The sequence below is a fragment of the Gymnogyps californianus genome, chromosome Z (assembly GCF_018139145.2).
Source record: "Gymnogyps californianus isolate 813 chromosome Z, ASM1813914v2, whole genome shotgun sequence".
NCBI lineage: Eukaryota > Metazoa > Chordata > Aves > Accipitriformes > Cathartidae > Gymnogyps > Gymnogyps californianus.
In genome coordinates, this window is record NC_059500.1 from 34688720 (window position 1) to 34704472 (window position 15753).

General features: G+C 37.9%; 1 protein-coding gene across 1 annotated transcript in view; it reads left to right on the forward strand.

Annotated features, from left to right (window-relative positions):
* CHSY3 (chondroitin sulfate synthase 3) overlaps nt 1-15753 on the forward strand; it is a 184464-nt gene that overhangs the window by 3037 nt on the left and 165674 nt on the right. The gene's annotated exons all lie outside the window — the stretch shown is intronic.

Consider the following 15753-nt stretch of genomic DNA (forward strand, 5'->3'; position numbering starts at 1 on the left):
GCAAGCATATTTATTTCTACTTGTGTCTTTTAATTTTCATCGGTGACAATTACTGCAGCCGTGTTGTAAGTATTGCTGTGCTGTAAGTTGCTAAAGCGTTACCTTGAGGGTTTCTACATATAGTCCTTGGCAGGATGCTGCTGTATTTGACGTATGCTGTTCAGGTTGGATCTTTTTAATAACTTGTTTTTGGATAAGCACGTAGCATATCTGTTTGTTGTGCATCGCAGGTTCTTAAAATATGTTGTGGTATCTGAAGAAGAATTGCCTCTATTTTCTTAATTACTCAGATGTATTTTAATGGAGTTCATTATTGGCAAAAGCAGAAATAGGAGTGTTTGTTTTTTTCTTGTACAGAAATGAAATGTGTTACACCGCTTGTGTCTATGAAACGCTTTTAACAGTGTTTTTCTTAGTGTAAAACAGTGTTAAAATGTACATGCAGTATAACAAATCTTCTTATGCTGAAGTCATTTTAGGAGCAAATGACTTCATTCAGTAGTGGCATTTTCTAAAGTGATAAAGATGTGTTGCAATACCCAAAAAGCTTGTTTGCAATGCCATAACTAAAATTCAGCCCTGTTTCTCTGGAAATGTTGTGGTTAGTGGCAAGACTGTCTTTGTAGATAAAAATAGACTAAGCATGCAACTGCCAGAAAGGGTAAAGGGTGATAGCTAATATGATGGATATGATTTTAGTTATTTTGACCAATTCTTTTATATTAATATATGCTTGCCCTTGTGGCACTCCCTGATTAAGCAGGAAAAATCATTTAAATGGGCCACTGAAAGAGGTTATGTGCTATTGATGACAAAAAGACAGGAAAAATAATTAATTTTGTGGATTAGTGTTTTCCTGAATGGCCTGGGGGAAGGTTGCCATTTTAAAAATGGGTTTGGTAGGCTACAGCGCATGTAAACAGGTGAACAAAAGTAAATATTGAATAGTTGATACTAACTAGGTGGAAATCTTAGAGGTGGAAATCTTATCTTTTACTTCACAATAGGTGCTTTTAGAGACTATTTCAATAAATGTTGTAAATGCCGATGTGAAATAATACACCCGTTGCAGTGATAGAACAGGGAAGGCATTTATCGTGCAGATGGGTATTGATGTAGGACTAGTGGTTCTTAATCAGACTTCCAAACTGCACGCTACGTTGGCAGCTTAATCTTATACTCTGATGTGTTTGGGCTGTGTCTGTACAAGGTTGTTTTCAAATCCTTACAGGCATGTGATGCCTGCTGATCTGTATCAGATAGCAGAATTATGATTCTGTCTTGACAGTTGTATCTTGGAAGGGGTTTTGGTTTTGTTTTTCCGGTTTCTCTTCTTGGGAAGAAATCTTGGGAAGGGAAGAAAACTGATAATAGATAACATTATCACTATGGTTATAATTTATTGTGATGTTGAATGTCAGGAAATTTTGGCTCCAGGCCAAACTGAGCGTAAGTGGGATAGAGTGAAAAAATACGTTTACTTTCTTCAGGTTTGGAGACTGAGTTATATGACTGCCCAGAAGCTCAGCTTTTCGTGGTAGGACTGGTGCCTGAAAACATAAGCTTTTTGGAAAAAACGTGTGCTTTTGTGGGATCTGGAATAGAGTGACACCAGTCTTGACTATCAGTTGCTCTTGAAGGTCCTAGGTCTATATAATAAAGAATAGAAAAAGAAAAAAATGTGTTAGGCATTGCAATAGCAGCTGCTCATTTCTGACCAGTATTTCCGTCTGTTAGAAGAATCTTTGACTCTGTTGATGGTACAGAAGATGCTGTAGAAGATGCAGGTGATTAAGACAAAGCTCCTTAGGAATGCTATCCCAGCATTAAATCTGTGTGGAACAGAAGGAGAGAAATAGGGGGTCCGGAGAGAGAGAAGTTGCATTCGTGCTTTGGCATAGTTTATGTTGTGTAGCTGGTTGTTTCAAGCAGTCTGATACTGCACCTGAACAGATTGGCATGTTGCGGGTTGGTAAATTAGTCAGTGACAAGGTGACTTTTTTTCTAGGGCACTGAAACTTTTGCTGTGTGCTCTTTCATTCCTGCCTGAGATCAGCAACACTCTTTGTGTGCTAGAAGGGGAATTATTCCCTGTGATGCACATGTGCAAAACCTAAGATTGGGGCCAGGACTTTCTGCATAGCCAGTTGCACTTTTGTCCTGAAGTGCTCTTATTGTATGTAAGTATTAAACCGAGTCTTGTTGAGCTGCAAGATTTTTATTAACTTCGTTGCTTTTGGGAAGATGCATAATTTGTATTTAGTATCTGTTGCTGAAGACTAATATAAACTGGAAACAATTCCATTAAAATTCATAGAAGCAGAAAAGCTCTAGACGAGTTGAATCAGAGTTGCATCATTTTTTACTAGGTTTCTAAGAACTGGATCGGAAAGTCTCTTTTTGGTGAAGACGAAAGAAATCAAAGAGTTCAAGAGAAAAACTGAAATGCTTGATCTTTGCTGGGTGGCTCAACTGGTGTGTAGGTAAGACTGGCTGCCTGTCAGGGTTTATTCTGGTGCCGACTAGAGTTAGCTAGTAAGCTGTGCTAGCTTATATGTGTAACGTGTTTGCTGGCAAGGAGAGGGTTACAACTTTGACTTTTTTGGGGGGCAATATTTTTTTTTCCGTCAGAATGAATAAGAAGAGAAGAGGTGTACAAGCCTGCAATGAGCCACTCTTATTGTTGGGGCTTTCTAGAGTTTAATTCTTGTTCTGCCGGATTTGAAGCCAGGGCTAAAGGCTGGGTCTCCCACATACCAAATCACTTACGGCTGAGGTGATGAGTCCCTCTCTGTCGCTGCTGATGGAGCTCCTCCACTTTAAAAAAAGAATTAGTCATTGGATTGCTGAGAGACTGAATCTAATAACAGGGTTTTTAGGGCACTTGTGCGGAATGGAGGAGACAAAAACCTGCCCTCAGGCTGCAATCTGACAGTTGCTCTAAGCTGACTTAAATATGGGCTTTCACTGAAGGACGGCTGCTCCTTTTTTGGTTGCTGTCCTGTTCTGCAGGACTTGTGCAGCCATGTGGTGACCTGGAGCAGGGGCAGGATCCTCTTGAAACCTGAACCTGACCAAAATTCAGCTGAATCAGTACTCACTGCAAAGCTTTGCTGAGCACAAGCATCAGAAGAAAGAAGAGGTGGTCATGTTCAGCCAGGAATGAAGGGGCAGGAAAGTGTCAAACTGCCCTTCTTGGCAGCAACTTACATTCAGATTGGCTGGAAGCAACAGTTGAAGTGTAGCCTAAATCTAGTACATTTCCTTGCTACATGGGGAACTATCTGCTAGAATCGTTGTGTTTTGGATGGATCATTTTCTTTCTACAGAAGATCCATCCTTGTTCTGATGTATTTTTCAAGTATATCTTAATTTGTCCTCCAGTTTTGATGCTGCTGCAATGATTAAGGTGTAATAAACCTGACAAATTTGTCTAAAATATCTTTGTAAAAAGCCTGTTTTTGTTAGGTGTTAGCAACTTCTGCATCCCCAAATCGATAACAGTAGAGATTAAAAAGAGGCTTTTGCTTTTGTGCTTTCAGAATCCATATTTCAAGCTAGCACTCTCTCTTCCACTAATTTTGAAGCCTTGAAATGTTTTTCTTTAAATGAATGAAGAGATTAGCTTGATTTTAGTGACTCATACTTGTTTTATTCTTTGGAAACAAAAATATAGTTAAAAAACTGAGATGCTGTGTTGTTCCTCACTTTGCTGTTTAGGAGGGACTTGACTATAGAGGACCATTTGGAAAAAAAGGCTGATTGCTTTATTCCTCCCCCCTTTTTAAAAAAAAATGATGTTTCTGGTTTCAGAAGACCATTTTGTAATCTGTAACCTAAGTTTATAACAGATCAAATAGTGTAGTTCCACAAAAGGACAAAATAAAATGCAATGCATGAATTAAGTGGCTATAATAATTCAAGCAGAAATCAAACATTGTCAGGGTATAAATACTATCAGAGAAGGTTTTTCTTCAGAAAATGAAAAATGAAAAATGCAGCATAAAAAGATTTAAAGACTATTTGTCAGTGTATTTGGGACATTTATTCTAATGTTTAGTTTGCAAAGCTTTTCTTTTTGTAGCCTTTTTTCCCCTTTCTGTGGGAGAAAATATCATAGAATCATAGAATATCTCAAGTTAGAAGGGACTCTAAAGATCAAGTCCAACGCCTGCTATGTTAATTTTAAACTTAAAAACTACATTCATACAAAACACGCCATATACTTTTGATCTTTTGTTAATGCATACATTGATATTGAAAGAAAATATTGTAGTTTGTAAATATAAGCAGTCCACATTAATGATTATATCTGTTTTTCCATTTTTTTTTCCTTTTACGAAGTTCTATGACAACCATAGAATACAGTCTTATTACTATAACATTTTTTTAATAATACAGCTCTCTAATATCCTATTTGTTGTTGACTCCCAGTAGTTACAGTAAATATTACAGTAAATATCCTGGGAAAATGCCTGTTTGGCTCAAACTGCATGCTCAGAAAGGTTCCCTTTGCAGTGCACTGGTATTGTGACTGTCTCTGGAGGTGCTGGAACCTTTGTAAGCCATCTTCTGGCTTCCTCTAAAAAGACTTTATCTTTTCCTTTTTAATGTCAGTTTTCCTTCCTGATGTATTTTAGTTTTTCATTCAAGGCTTTGTCTGTCTCTTTGGTGAAGATGTTGGTGGATCACAACTCAGCTTTGGGTTGAACCCTACACCAAACAGAAGCATTAGAGGTAAATTTGCCTTTGATGATGATAAGATGGTATTTTGCTCATTTGGGTACTGGAATCATCAGTCTTGAAGCAGTGGTACCCACCCCCTCTTAAGCTGTTGGGTTTTGGCAGCTTCATTAGGTAGTTACATAAATGCAGCCATCATTTTAAAAAAGCATAGAGCAAGCGATCAGTGACCCTAGAATAGAAATGCATGGAAGAGTGGATAATTAAGACGGTAGCAGGGGTCTCTGAGGGTATATGGAGAGGAATGGGATCATCAAAGAGGCCTCAGAACTATTTGCATAAATGCCCAATTACTGATACAGAATTGTGTATGTGCTCTCTTAACTATTTGTTATTAATAGGTATCTGATTACAGCAATGTTAAAGGTAGTTATCAAACTTTTTTACTTTAACGTGATTCTCACCTGGTTAGAAAAGTGAGTTTTATTTCCATACCATTGTAGTATAGTGTTTGTGTGTGTACACGATACCGAATAAAATGCAAATCATTAAATGCATATCCTATTGCAGTAACTGTGGTGCTAAAATTGGTTCATTCCTCTTGCCCTATGTGGCTCTGTCTGGTCCTCATCTGAGCTGCCTGCCGCTGTTGTGGTGTGCAGACTCCCTGCTCTTTCTCTGGCTTTGTAAGTAACCTCCTGTCATTCATTTGCTCTTTTACCTGGGGAATTTGGGGAGACTGCCTGGGGATGCTGCCTCCCTTGGGTTCACATACCCTGGGGACTCCCTGTCTTCTTGCCCCTTCTTGATCCTGCAAGATCAGCTTGGCTGGGAGTTGAGGAAGTTGATGGTGAGAAAACCGAGTCGTCCCTGGGACTTGCATGTTATTGATGGTCTTAAGCATTTCCCCATGTGTCTCAGCAGGACTGCAAGAGTTGGAGGTAGCGTTTTGGGGGGGTCTGTATTGTGAAGGATTCAGATGGTATTCCCACAGCTACCACGGAGGTGTGAGCCAGTACACACAAGCCCACGGCTGTGGTCCACTGTATGATGGCATCTTAGCTGTGGAGCCAAGAGCTAAGGGGGCTGTTTCTCAGCCTGACTGAGAGTTAGCTTCTCTTAGGTTTCTGGCTTGTTTGCAGATTGGGTGTCCTGTCTTTCCTGCTGTGCCCCAAGAAGAAATACTGCTCGTGCCTTTTTGGAGTTTGACAGCTGTGTAATTCTGATGCCTGGTGCTGAGTTACAAAGGTGCCGGAGGACTCTGGGGTTGTGTTTTCATGTCCGTGATGTGAAGAAAGCGTGGATACACCTTCCTCTTAATGTGTCTTCTTCCAAGATGCCAGCAGCTATTTATGTGCAGGACTATGTGGGCTAGCTAACAGCTTTCTAGCCTGTTTTGAATGTTTTTAACGTTCTTAAAGCAAATATTTCAAAGGTTTTCCTCTTTAAGAATAAGCTTTTGTTTGAATTACCAAAGCATCCCACGGACAAGCAGAAGAAAAACATTAGGAAAAGTTCTTAAATGACTAAAAATGTGTCTTTAGTTCTGCATATGGGTATCCTGAACAATCTCTCAACCTATATATAAATTTAAACCTAAACATGTTCAACTTTTCTCTCATGTTTGCTCTCATTTCATTGGAAATGTTTTCTCAAGACTTTTGTGCAAGTGGTATATTGGAGGTGGTATTTCCATAGAAGTCTAGTGCAGAAGGCTAGCTGTTCAAGTGTGTTTAAAAGTAGTGTTCAACACAAGACAATGCAATTGTGGCACAACTATTGTAAGAGTTATCTCATTTAAACCCATCACATCATCAGTCCTGACAGTGCCTGTCACATTATACAAGGAATAAGCTTGATTTTAAAAGAGACGCTTACAGATGAAGAACTTGTCTGCTTTAGGGTCAACAGTAGATTCAGTGCTTTAAGTGAATCTGTGAAATGAAGCATAATGAAACCCGAATGTTTTTACTTTTTACCCTGAAATAGTTTTCTGTACTTTACCTTAAAATCAAGTAAACTGAACCACATGGGAAGCATTAGTTTCTATAGATATTACCAGAATTATCTTTATTTTCAAAATTTTGTCTTTCCTAGGTGTTCTGAAATAAACTTCCCTTTCACGCGTACAAATTTGATTGTGGTTATTGGTCATACTTTGACAGAGAGTTTTGTTAAACTGTCCTGCTTGAGCCTTTTTGAAGATGAAGTGTTTGTTGCAGATTACCAGGTAAATCAAATAGTACAGAGTTGCTCAAACTGTATATAGTGTTCTCAGAGACACTGATAGTCCACAGGTTGTTTCCTCCTGCTCCCTCCCAACCCCTCCAGTTGATGGGTTTTGTTACTTTTTCTGGACTGTTCTTTGTATCTCCTCTTGTCCTGACTTAGAAAATCTGCCAGAGATAACTTTTTCCTGACTTTCACTTTCCAACTTCACGTTTTTTGATGAGATCAAAAGATGTGCTTCTACTGAAATAGAAAATGCTCTTAAAGAGAGAAGCTGGAAGTTGTAAACAAGGAGAGTTACAGAAATTATTTGAAATAAGTGCTAATTAAAAGTATTTATATTTACCATGGTATTTCATTAGGTATCAAAAATAGGATATGTCTCTTTTTTTTAGAAGAATAAGCTTTCAAGCTACTCTTCCAGTTCTGTATGTTTCTTGGGAGTTTTCTGCAAGTAGAGAAATAGGTATAAAGTGTAGCTGGATCATTTTAGGTCTTCAGACTTTATTTATTCCGTGGTTCTCATTACCAAACTGGTTTCCACCTATTTTTAGTTCTTATGTGAGGAGGTGTGTATTAAGTCATGTCAGTATATGCTGCTGTAACATATTCTCTGAAGTATGCTTTTATTTAGTTATTTGATTTCAATATATAACATGAAATATTCAAAGAATACATATATTATTTAAAGTGTAGCAAGAACTGCTACGCTTTGAGGAGTTTATTCCACCTGACCAGTACTGGCTAATGATTTAAGCTCAAGAGGAGTGCACAGGTTGGTTACTCTTTAGTACATATTTGGAACTGGGCAGCAAGTAAATGTGTAGTTCCACCCCAGCTGCAATATTTTTGGCTTTCTGGGTATTACACTAAGAAAAGTTTTTTGGCCTGCTTTTAAGAATTCTTTTAAAGCATGCATATACTTTAGGAAACAAAGAACATCTTAAACTAGAGGTGTAATTTTAGGAAATTCTGGAGGAGTTTGATACAGGCTTCTTGAATGCTGTTGTATGTATGATTTAGTCTTGAAGCAAACCTAGGAAAGGGAAGGTTACCTTTTCATTTATTTTTTATTTAGTGCTTTCCAGATATATTTTCCACAGTCATTTTCCACATTGGTTGAAGTTTTACCTTTAGTAAACTGACCTTTGTGAACATTTAAAAGTGAAAAAAAGGCGTAAAATAAATCTCTTCTGGAATGTGCTGGTTTAACCAGGCAGTTAGAATACTGAAGATTAAAACCTGAGGTACTGACTGGACAGATTGTTTGTTTGTTTTTGTTTTTTTAATTTTTAGTTTGTGATAAAATATTTGATTTATAAACTTGGAGGTATTCCTTTTAATAATTTTCCAATAGGATTGTCATTTTGTGCCTTGTTTTTTTGTGCACTTGATACTTTGAAGGATTTTGTATTTTCAAGATTGCTTTAAAGTGCATTTGAGTCCCTAAAGTTTTTTGCTCTTTGTTTCTTATTATTTTTTTTTACAACTATTCAAGGGCAAATTAACATCTGAAGGATGATAATTTGATCACCAGGGACGATGCTCCTTTTGACTCTGCATTTGCTGGTATCAGGGAGGTGTTTGTTCACAGGGCCCTTTCTGAGTGCAGCATGTGTGGACGAGCTCCTCATGGCATGGAAGCAGATGCACTAAAGAAATGCAGCATTTCTTTAGTTGTATACATGGCTGCAATGCAGGGGAAGTATATGTGGCCTTAACTACTACATGAGGCATACACTGTAAATCTGTGTGCACGGAAATGTGCATTTGTACGTACATATGCATGTATTTAAAGCTTGTGCCTAGTTGATAACCAAGCTCCCAGGGGCATAAGTGAAGGTCCTTTGGAGCTTTTAAGCTGTGCTTCTGGGTATTTATTGCAGTCTCCCTACTGTAAAGCTTAAGAATTTAGCTTTCAGCTTGTTTTTCATTTCTCTTCATAGTTGTATCTGTGTCCTTCTGTTCTGTATATATGTGTATTTTGGCTTCCAGCTTCAATTTAACAGAGCTTTTCAGCTTTGTATTTTCCTTGAAAGCTTTTTCTTTCCAGCTACAGATTGTAGCACACCTATTGTCATAATAACTTTTCATCGCCAAAGGGGACTGTCTTATGGACCAGCTCCTGTCCTGCCAGAATTCCACAGCTTCCTATTGTTGATCATGATAAAACATAGTGACTTTTTCTGTCACTTTTTATCAATTTTGGGCAAAATTTTCTGAAGTGCATGAGTCACAGTTCCAGAAGTCAGGGAATTTAACTAGAACAGATGTGGCTGATGACAAAGCTTTTAAGAGAGTGCTTAACTCAGGAAATGAAACAGTTTTGTTATGTGCTATTGATACTTTTAATTGTTGTTTTGAAATAATTTGTTAGGCATAACAAATCGTCCTGCTAGAACGAACGAAAGCAGGTGCTAGTATTTTGGATTCTTCTTTTCTTCTACTCTAAATTTTTGTGATTGAAGATATTTTTCTTCATGTGGTGGGGGGAAATAATTGCGCCTAACTGAGGGTAGTTGACTGTAATAGAAAATATTGTCAAACAGTAAAAAGTATTTTTTCGTAATATTTGGCTGTAGTAATTTTAGGAAATCTATTAGTGTATCTAAGAGGGTCACATAAGTGTATATATATTTCTTTTGTGGCATTTGATGCTTGAGGTTTGCTTAGAGTTGTAGAGTGTGTCTGTTACATCTTTGCAAAAATTGATTATTGTTTGTAACTTCAACAAATAATTCTGTACTGAAACTATGCATTGGGCATTCCTCCATCCTGGCCATGGTAAGTTGGTGCTCACTTCCCTCTTCCAAATCTGTTAGCCTTAGTTTTTACTGTACTAAATCCAAGAATAAACCTACCTTCAGACTCTGTTCTTAAATTCCTATCCACGCTGTGCTGTTGGGATGTATGCTTGAAGGTGATAACTGTGTCATGGGAGAGAGATGTAAGAGACGTATGGTCTTTATGGGGCAGAGAGCCTTGATTAAGGGCTGGTCTTCTTTCTTCAGTATGTTTATCAACTATCCCAGCCCAGCCTGAGCTTCCTAACTCATCACTGGAAAAATGTTTTGAACTGCAGTGGCTTTATTATTTTAATTGCACATAATGCTAGCAACAGGAGAGGGAAATGCTGGAAGAAGGTAGGTTGGAATAACAGACTGACATGCCTTCGTTGAGTTTGGCATGTTAGAAGACAGCTACTGTGAATCAGCTGCTCATGACCAGGAGTTGCATCCTCACAAGTAAGACCTCTTTCATGAGTTTTTGCCTTAAAATAGGATGTGGTGCTGATCTTCTCTGTGTGTATGTGTGTGTAGGTGTGTATATATGTGTGTGTGTGTGGGTGTATGTATATTTTTAAGAATAATGCAGTGTATTGCCATTTGCCTTTTTGCTCCACTTTGAGCACTGGATAATCATAAAGACCATTAAATTTATGTCAGTTAGCTTGTTACCAGCTGTTTCTGGAGACTGATGATTATTATAACAATTGTTGTGCCTAGACCTATCTGGGATTGTAGGAACCTCACCCTTATGTGAGAATCCAGTGTTATAACGTTGTTTTGTTTCTATTAAACATCCCAGTTATCTTCTATAGTATTCACCTACTGACTGTGTTTTGCTAGTGCATTGAGGGATGTGAAAGCACTTACGCTCCCACATTGATCTGAATAGGATTTCCATTAGCTCTGTATGCTGCTGATAAAACGCTGATAAAAGTTCATTAGTTCAGAAGGGGAAAAATCTAACTAAGGCCCTAGGAACAACCATGTTAAAATATGTTCCTGAGTGTAGGTTAGTTATTGACTTGATTAAATAGGAGCTCTCAAATTTTTCATATTTCTGAACACTAGTAATACCTACCTTGGTATCTGAAAATACACTTCAGTAGTAGCATTCCTGGAGGTAAGTCTGGAACTGCAGGAGCTTCCCGCTCATCTCAGCTTAAAAGAACTTTGCTGTTGCTAACTGGAATGTTTAGTTTAGTACTAAACTCATAATTTCAGTAAATAACTTCATTGTTAATTTTCCATTGCAAAACGTCATTTGGAGACCTACTGTTTTCGTTGGAAATGGCCTTCGAAAAGATTTATTTGGAGGTTCTGCCATAAATCTGTGGAGCGGCCAACAAAAACAAACCAGCTGATGGTTTTACTAGTTTTAATATCCATGTTACCTTGAATGTAGGTACACTTTGTGTTCTTCCAAACTTGAAAGAAAATAAAATGCGATGCCCTGGGTTGGGGGAGGAAGGGATTTGTGCTTTTCTTGTTGATTTTTATTTAGTTGTTTCTGTTTAGCCATAATTATATTAATCATCTTGGTCAAAATAAGTCTTTCTCTGCAGACTAGATACTACCTTGTACAAATGAAGTAACTTTTCATCCTTATCACATCCACTATGATCATGTAGGTAGGTAACAAAAATAGTTGCTGGATTAAATATTTCAGTTATATGGGAAGAGAAGCTTTAATGAGTAGTACAAGGATGGAATCATACAGCGTTGCTCTGTTATTTTTTAAACAGTTTCAAGAAAATTTTAGTGTGTTTTATAGTATAATTATTATTCTTTTTTCACTGGGTATAAATACATAGTAAGGAGAGATGTCCAGTAGAGTTTTTGGCATGTGTTCATCAGTACAGATAATAAACCAGCAACACTATTGTATTTAACAGGTTGATACTTCCATTCATTCACACACTCTAAGGAGGTATTTAAGATACCTTCCACATTTTCCATCATTCCTTTTTATAAATGTATTGAACTCCATCTAAAATAATGGGGTTTCCCTTTTACCTGTGCTGTGCCACTGGAATGCTGTTATAAAAATGCAATTGCTGTAATAAGTAGCTTCTTGACTTAAGCTTTTAACTTGCTCGAGGCAAATATGCAGCCATTTGTTCTTCTATGAGTTGTTATTATTTACTTTAGAAAGCTCCTGTTTCGTCCCTGGTACTTACCCATCCATATTGATAAATGCTACAGAGCTTTTATTTGGCGAGGTAAAAGAATCCATGCTTTCTGTTCCTCTTGTTCTCTTAATCACCCTTCCTTTCATTTGCCTCATTTTTTTTTTTTTTTTAAATGTGTGATCAGGATTAGGTATGGTACTATGTATGGGAACTCATCTGTAACTTCTACAGCAGTGCTCAATGTTCAGCTTCACTACTGCAGCTCAGGATTACATTTACCATTTTTAAGGCTTCCTCACACTGTGAATTCATCACCATTTTGCAACTGATTAGTACTATTAGGTCAGTGTCATCTTCGGCCATTTTCACCTATTGAGCTTCTGACTGGCAGAATATTTCACTTGTGTTAAAATTTACTAGTATAGTAGTCGCATGTTTAATCCTGTTGCTATTGGAAAACTGTGCTGTCCTAAACATGATGTTGCAGTATCAGGTAAAAATTGCCTTTTCCTGTGTAAAGGGAACGTTCCTGGTTAGCACAGTGACCTCCACAGCAAGGGCAGATGCTGTGATAGTAGGAGAGGGGTGTGCTGTATTGCATGATCACATCCCATGTGGAAAATGCTAGGTGTTGTTCCAAGCCTACTTGTACCTCCTAGCAGGCAAATGATTAGTGAATAAGAAGGATTTCATCTTGCAAAGAGCTTAATCACACATGATGTTAATTGTTGAGGGCTTTTATTCCAACTAAAGGAAGCAATTCAGTGCATCTTAGAGGAAAGTTGCCTTTTGGTCTTTCAACTTTATACTCTGATTTGCCATTTTCTTTTTTGATGTTGTTCATTGTGAAATTACTGCAAATAAACATGTAAATTATCAGAAACCCCCAGAGGCTCTCAAAGGACTATCTTTGAACACTGGACGTTCTTTTTTAAGTCAGTTGAATCCAAAGCTGAACATTTGGGGAAGACAAACATGCAGTAGTTTCCAGTTTTGCTCTACAGCCATTGTAGCCAGGACAAATACTGAATGAATACCGGAGTCTGCTGGTAGAGTTGATGTTTCTGGTTGAAGTATGTTGACTGTGTAGTGCAGATCTTTTCATGCTATGACTTCATACCTAATTTGGAAAAAATAAAAATCCTGTGTGTACTGTTTATGAATGCTTTAATTCCTGAAGAATTGAAGTGGAAGACTCCAGTTAATTATTTAAGGAACTAAAGCTTGAAGTGTGTATGTAGATGTGTACACACACACACACACACACATGTACGCGCGTGTGTGTGTGTGTGTGTGTGTGTGTGTGTGTGTATGTATAAAAAAGTGCTAGGAGAGCATGCCAGTATTTTTTAATGTGACAGCTTGAGGCAATTTCCTTGAAATATCTACAATAAAATACAAACTTTTAAAAGAGGTTTTTGGATAGATTGGAAAATATGTTCCCATGAAAACAAGGCTTGCATAAATGCAAGGATTATTTCCAGCGTTCATGCTTCTTCAGAGCTTTTCAACTTCAGTAATAAGTAGTAAATATATGTGTGTTAATCTCATGTGTCCCTATATTCCTTAGGCAGTTTAGATCATGCCTGTGTCTTGAGGTTAGCACCAGTCCTGCAAATAATATGAAACAAACACCTCAGTCTTTACAGCATACAAGCAGTCTGCTCCTGCCAGCTATGGAAGCTTTCTTGGAAGAGAGATGTCAACTTTTGCAGAACTCAACTTCTCCTAAGTAAATAAATTAATGCAAGTTGTAGACCTAAAACTGCCTCTGGAGTCTCCTTGCAGTGACCTGTGTTACAGGCTGCTACATCCTTAGGTGTGGAAAAATCTGGTTTTGGTGCCCTTTTGGCATTCGAATGATGAGAAAAGCCGTAAAACTCTTGAGGAGGCTGTGGGGGGCCATAGCACGTGCAGGCGTTAAAACTGCTGCCCATGATAGGTGGTGTGAACTGAGGTGGAATCAGTCCACCTTCTCTCATTGCTCTGATCAAAATCCCTCTTTTTATATCCTTTTCTTACAGCTGTAATGGGAAACCTGTGGCTTGTAGGAGGGATGCAGCCCTTCAGTTTGGCATAGGCTGTAGCAGCTTTTTTGCGTTTTGCTTTTGGCTAACACAAAACCATGTGGTAGCAGGAAACTTCACCGAAGTGTTTGGTTAAGTGGAGTCTGTCCTCACCCAGGGAAAAGTTGTCTCCTCTCCTATCTTACTCCACTTGCTGTCTGTAGACAGGGAGAGAACAGTACTCATTCCTGCATCTGATCTCTTTAGCCTACTTTGTGGGAAGTCTCTTGAATTTAAAGTTCAATTAAATGTATGTCATATACTGAATATAGTGACTTATTTTCTGCCATGAAATTGCCTCCTTGCTCAGGGCTCACACTCCCTCCATCCTCTGTCTCTTTCTGTGACTTCGCCCTTCATGTTCTCTTGCCACCTTGTCTTGTTTGCAGTAAAATTTTCGCTCTGGCTCTTGTCTCTGCTTTTGAAGTGACATGAAAGCCTATAGAACCATAAAGAATTGCTCCATGTTAGTGTGGGAATGAAACTGTTTTGATAAAAGCTACAATCTGTCTATAAAAAGAAAAAAAATTTGTTAATGAAATAGATGTGCAAGGCAAACATATTAAAGGAATGATGTGGGCTGTGAAAGTTTCATTCAGTGGTTTGAACATATCTAGAAAGGTGCATGAAACATTAATAACTTTTGGAGGTTATTGAGGAGGAAGTACATTTTTTCTAGTCATTTTTGAACTTTTTTTTCCTGAAGTCACAAAAAAGTAGCTCTACTTTTCTCTGCTTGCTTAAATCAAGAAATATGTGCATAGACACTTCTCAGCTACATTCGCTTCATCAAATAGTCAGTTGAAAAAGCTTTTTTTTTTTATTAATATGCACATTTTCCTAAGAATACAGCTTTGATAGTCTTATGTTTCTGGAGAAAGTCTTATAATTTTTTTAAAGGGTTCTTAGTTTTGCTGTTGTAGGAAGGTGACAATTAGGATGTAATTCTCTGAGGTTTGGTGGGGAACAGGTTACTGCTGTGTTGATCTGCGGTGCAGTCCATCCTGGAATGGAAGAGTGTGAGTCGCCAGATTTGTGTTTCTCACACAGTGATGAAGGCATTGAAGATAGCGCTCTTCCTTCTTCCTTCTGTGTTACCCTGTAGTGTTGAGCAGTTGACTGCTGTTGCCTGAAGTGTTGCTTTGGCACCACACATTTTAAGATAAACTTAGTTTTCTTGGGGCTTCCTGTACACCTGTATGTCTTGAGTATTTTTTTATTATTAGTTTATCTTCCGTACAATTGTTCTCTTGCACAAAGTCATACAAACTGCTCTTGAACTCATGAGGCCATATTGTTTATACACACCCTTTCTATTCACTCATTATAAAAAGTTCTTCAGCTATTAAATATTCATGATACATAGCATTCTTCGTCACAGATTTTCAAAAAACTGAAGAATGTGATCATCATGGGGCACAGGTCTTCAAGGTTTTGCCTAAACTGAGGGAAGGAATAGCTTTTAGAAAGCATTTTTAATGTTTAATAATTTCATACACATTAATTACTGTAATGTTCTCTAGATGATGAAATCGCCCAGCAATAAACATGCTTTCAACATGGTAATGTGTGTTTTCTTAGAGTTTCTCCTTGAATGCCTGCAGCCATGTTCTGTATTCTAAATCTTTCAGATTTAATCAGTTAAATGTGGTTAGTTCCCAACATTATTTGGATGGGAGACTTATGGAAGATCTTAGGTGTCTGAAAGAAATTATCATGGCAATACCTAGTGCAGTTCTCACTTTCCTGAATCCACACTTAGTGAATCCCCCAGACTGTAGTGAAGAGTGGAGCTCTTGGGGTAGTGCTTGTTGAGATGCTTTCTCTATAAAGATACCAAGTTGTGGTCCTGGCAAC